The 5,224-nt window shown below is 51.5% G+C and overlaps 1 protein-coding gene across 1 annotated transcript in view; it reads right to left on the bottom strand.

Annotated features, from left to right (window-relative positions):
• LOC127750797 (uncharacterized) overlaps positions 1 to 5,224 on the bottom strand; it is a 47,084-nt gene that overhangs the window by 9,405 nt on the left and 32,455 nt on the right. The window lies entirely within an intron of this gene.

Genomic DNA, 5,224 nt, shown 5'->3' with positions numbered 1-5,224 from the left:
CCTGGCCCTCTACCCCCCAGTCCATCACCACGGTCATTCCAAAGGCATTTCAAGCCCGTTTTGGTCCACACTCATCTCATCCTTTTCAAACAGAGTTCGCACAGCAAAAAGAAAAAAGAAAGAAAGAAAAAAAGTGAGCCAAATCCCCTTTCTCTCTTACCTATGACGTTAAGTTGAAACGACAAGCTCATCTTGGGCTCAGTGTTGACCTGGCACTCGTAGATGCCAGAGTCCCTCCCCTGCGAGGACCGGATCTGAAGTGTCCAGTTCTCCGACTTGTCCGGCCTGATGACGGTGAACCTCTGATCCGACGTGTACGTCAGCACCCCGGCCGTGAGGATGTGGAGGTCCCGCTTCCGGATCCACGACACCTGCAACACACGACATTTGATTTTACATCACAAATTTGAAATCAGTATTAACGCAAGTGGAAAGGAAAAGTTATTTCATATTGCATAGTTTAGAGAAAAAAAAAAACATGTTTTCATTGCTTAAGTAACCAGAGTAGTTGTTCAGACAAGCAGTGTGAATATGGAAGGGAAGAAATCCAGACCGGTTCAGAAAAAAACACGCTACCAAAAAAGAGCAACTAGATAAAAAACGAACGCCTGCGTACCGTCCTCTGTGTGGGAGAAGGACTTGGGCCTTATTAGGGTGAGAGTGAAACGGGAGGTTTATCTTTTCCCTTACTCGGGCTTGCTCTCTCTCCACTCCCTCTCCCCTTTCAGCGCTTATCAGAGGCGGGACAGAGACTGAAAAAGGACCACGGTCAACTTCCAAAACAACTCGTTCGCCTGCGGGTGCGGGACGCCACTGAGGCGAGGCGACGGCGACAGAGAGAGAGAGAAAGGGACAGACCTCCCCAGGCTGGGTGCACTCCAACAGAGGCTCTGGTCCCGGCTGGGCGCGCCTTACACTTGCACCACGACTTGAACGAGTGATAAATCAAATCGTGTCAATTGTGACGTAGTTTCAGTACAGCATTGGCACACTTTTCACCTGTATTCAGTCAGGTACATTGGACATAAAAAGAACGCCCATGTATTTGTCAGAATGAAAATTCAAAAGGCAACTTTACACAAAATTTTAAAATTCAGGCAGAAAAATCGGTCACACAGCAGCGCGCCGTTTCGCAACGAATTGTGGTTCTCAGATCACGGACCAGCTTTTATTCCAACAGTCGACTAGCCTTGGGTGGCTAATGTAGGGGCAACGTCCAGCCCGGGGCAATGTCACGGCCAGGTCCGAGTGCCTGGTCCTTTTTAAACTTTGTTCCCTCCGCTCCCTCTCCCTGTCCTCGACTCTTTTTAGCTCTCTCTCTCTCTCTCTCCCTCTCGTTCTCTCTATCTCTCGGTGACGTCCACCGTCGCGCGCGCTTAGCGCCACCACCACCACAAGCAGCCGGCGACGACGCGACGTTTTGCCACCAATTAGAGAGTACCTTGCACTCTAATTAGAGCTCTTTCTACCCCGCATACCCTGCAGCCTGCCTCTCTAAGTCCTCTCTTAGCCCCGGCTGGACTTAATCTGCAGGGAGCTCCTTACAGCCTCCACTCCAGTCCCGGCGGCGGGAGCAGCAGCAGCAGTCCTCCTACATAGGAGGGACCTAAATCGCCATCGAAAGGTTCCCAGAGCAAGGCGGTGCGGGGGCGGAGGCAGCCAGCAGGACCCGGCGGCGGTGGCCTAATCGAGGTAATGGTGTAGGACGGGGAGGGGGAAAGCCCTCCTAACCCCTTCCCCCTTGTATTTGAAACCGCCGGGATTGCAAGAATTAGGCCGGCGGAATAACACTTGCAATGTTCACTGGGAACGCGCAAAGCAGGTGGCGCAGGGGAAGCCAAACAGAGCGTGCGCCCGTAGGGCCTCCTCTTCCCCGATCCACCCCCGGCCCCTCCCCCACGAGGCACTGCAGAATTTAATTTCCCCGTGAGTGTGTGTACCAAGCGCCAAGCGACTCACAAATTGCACACATTGACAGTGTACTGTACAAAACAGCAGTTGTTTATTTATTTATAAAAATCCGTTACGCTTTTACAGCACGACAAAGGCATGCCTTAATTTTTTTAAAGGGTGTGAAATTTGAATGCCTTTGAAAATTCACAAAATTGTCGAAAGGTAAAAAAAGTTAGCACTATTGGGTAGTTAAAGTAATTAATTTATAAACGGTACAAATTTTGATGCGTCATCACGGGCATTGGCATCCTTTTCGTCGTACATTCAATTCTTTTCCAGTGTGCGCGGGTTGAACGTGACACATGACGTGCAAGAGGTATATAAAACACCCCTCCCCACAATTTCGTGTGGCCCGATGTATATGGTTGGCCTTTAGTACAAGAACGTAATGTGGTACCACTCACGCCACAAGAACGATCGCGGAAAAACTGACCCGCTCCAATAAGCTAAAAGCCGCGCGCTCAAGAGACGGCAGCAGCCGTGCAGTGTGGCCCCCAACGGGCAGCCCCTAATGGACCTGGCCCCGCCGCAACAGTCACTCACAACCTTCGCCTCATTCGCCCTTCACTTCGCTCCTCATCCGCCGCACCGTAGCAGCAGTGCGCTTGCGAACGGCTGCGCTATTGTACTACTTTCTAACCGATGATTGCGAACGATTTATTCCTTAAAAACAGGTAGCAACGCGCAGTTCGTGTTTCGTTTCCGCCAGTATTGTCGAGCAGGACGGTGCAGAACTGAGAGTTTACGAATCATTTCCGTTGGTCACACATTCGAGTTGAGGCAGCATATACTCCCCCGCCCCTTAACACCGTCGACTTGCATCCCCCCCCCCCCTCCACTCCTTCCCTAACTCTCGCTCGCTTCTATCAGTGAAGCCATTATACCCGTCTCAGGCCGGGGAATGCTTTGCCCAGCGCTCCTCTCAAACTTGTGCTACTTGTCAGAGAGTTCCTCACCAAGTCCAAGCTTCCCCACCTTGGCCCAGCGCTCTGCCCTCCACCCCCGACCCCACCTCTTTTCCTCTGCTCTCTCTCTCCCTCCCGCTCTCTCCCTCTTTCTGCCACACACATCCCCCACCTCCCCCACTTTGTGCTGCCTCTCACCGTCTGAGTGAGATTCCTTTGCCCTCGGCTAAGTACGATGGATGACCCCCGGATAATCAGCAACGACCCACTCTCCCCCTCCCCCGCCCCCTGTCACACTCTTTCTCAAGGAGGAGGCAAAATGTTTCTCGGCTAAAGTCTTGAGGACAGGTTAAAGAGAAAAAATACGTTGTGGTTTTGGTTGTGTGTGTGTGTGCGGGGGAGAGGGGGGGGGGTATGAGTAAGTCACGAAGGAGTCGGGGCAGTTTGTCACAGGATCGTCTATGCTCGCAGTATGGAAGTGGCCATGTGTTCCTTCAGAGTTCGTTTTAACGAATTCGTGAAAATACAATCTTACGACGTGCCACTGTGACACCAATGTAAATATATAATTCAGAGAAGCAAACAGATGATATTGAAAAGAAGAAGAAGAAGAAGAAGAAGAAGAAGAAGAAGAAGAAGAAGAAGAAGCAGAAGAAGAGCTCTCTGGGCGCGCAGAAAGCCCTCCCAAGGAATTCCACCCTGAAAGACGGTGCACTTGTTCCCGCTACAATTAAGTGTAAGGAGGCTACTTGAATTAAAGCGTGACACTCCCGAGCCACGTAATTTATACGCAGGATTTAGGATTTACTGCCAAAAACGAAAAAAAATAAATAAAGATAACTACAAAACAGCTGACTCTGCATTTCTTCCGTTATCCAATTTACGCGAATGCACAGACCTCACCTCTAGCTTGACCGTGACGGCCATGGGAACGAGAATGAGAAAATAAGTGAGAAAAACGGGAGAAGGGAATGGGTGTGATATGAGGAAGGGAAATCTAAAAGCGCACTGTGAAACGCTTACGAAGTAAATACATTGCAACGTTAACGTATGCGAAAAAAATCTCACTCTTGCTCAAAGATTTTTTTCAGATTTCGAACATTTCTTGGATAGCTCATGAAAATCCTTACAAGCAATTTGCTTGCGTTACTATTTTGTTCGGAATGCAATGCTGTAAATTTCTTCGTTGCTTGTAAAACATAGGTTGCATTCACAAACCAACTTGGTCATCGCAGTGCTGTTCAGCGGCCTAAGGAGGCTTTCTCGCCACCAGGGAAACACAGCCTAGCCTGTGTAGGAGGCTCTCGTTCGAGATCGGTTCAGGCCCGCCAGCTCGAAATCCATTCAGACCGGTTTAGTTCCGTCCGGGCCTCCCCCGGCGCTGGCCAGAGCATATCTCCGTCCGATTTCCCTAAAGGGGGCGGCCGCGGCGGCGCGGCCAGCGTTGCGCTACGTGAGCGCCTTCCCCCGGAAAACAAAGCCATCTACAGGAAAGGGGCCTGCAATAAAAACTGCTACACTGTTGGGGAAGATGTCGGAAAGAAAAAAGGAAGTCAAGGCTGCCGCGGTGGTATAGGCCGTCTCATAACGATCAAACAAGGTCACCCCCAGAGGAACGGCATTCTCTCTCTCTCTCTCTCTCTCTCTCTCTCTCTCTCTCTCTCTCTCTCTCTCTGTGCTCAGGTGAGGGGGATGGTTGGTGGGGGGTAGGACATATCCGCAATATGGCACCCTAACGCCGCAGAACGACGTCGGATATGACAAACCCGACGCTACGTACGCCATCTAGCGGCAGGCGGCGGCACTAACGGGATGTCAAGGATAAGTCAAGGGGCTTGTTGCTGCACTCGCGGGACGAGAGGCAGCCCCCCGGGGGACGACGGTCGGGTCGTGCGCTGCAGGTGCGCTCCAAACCGCGGCGGCGGGTCGCGAGCAAGAACCACGCCAACCTTGGAGTGCGCTAGACCGGAAGACGAGAGGCGGAAGTGGCCACCTTCAGAAGGGGCTTTTGGGGAGCGGGGATGGAGGGAGGGGGTGGGGGAGGGACTATAAGTTAAGCGAAAGGGAAGAGGCGGGGAGCGGGTGAGAGGAAAGAGAGAAAGAAAGAGAGAAAGAGAGAAATAGGCTGGAGAGAGAAATGACGAGCAGAGATGCTGCAGCGCGCGCAACATTGCGCGGCCATGGAGCTGGCTTAGCGCTCATATCAAACACATTGCGCGGGAGAAGAACGCAGTGGCTGCAGCTGCTGCAGACCGATGTCTTGTGCGACTAAAGAGCGCGTAGAAAAAATAAAATAAAAAACGTTTGGAAGAAACTATAAAAGCAGGGCTGATGCCATTCATATTCGGAGCGATGAATAAGGAAGG

The sequence above is a fragment of the Frankliniella occidentalis genome, unplaced genomic scaffold, assembly GCF_000697945.3.
Source record: "Frankliniella occidentalis isolate FOCC.00 unplaced genomic scaffold, Focc_3.1 Scaffold7, whole genome shotgun sequence".
Taxonomy (NCBI): Eukaryota; Metazoa; Arthropoda; class Insecta; order Thysanoptera; family Thripidae; genus Frankliniella; species Frankliniella occidentalis.
This window is presented reverse-complemented; position numbering and strand designations above follow the sequence as displayed.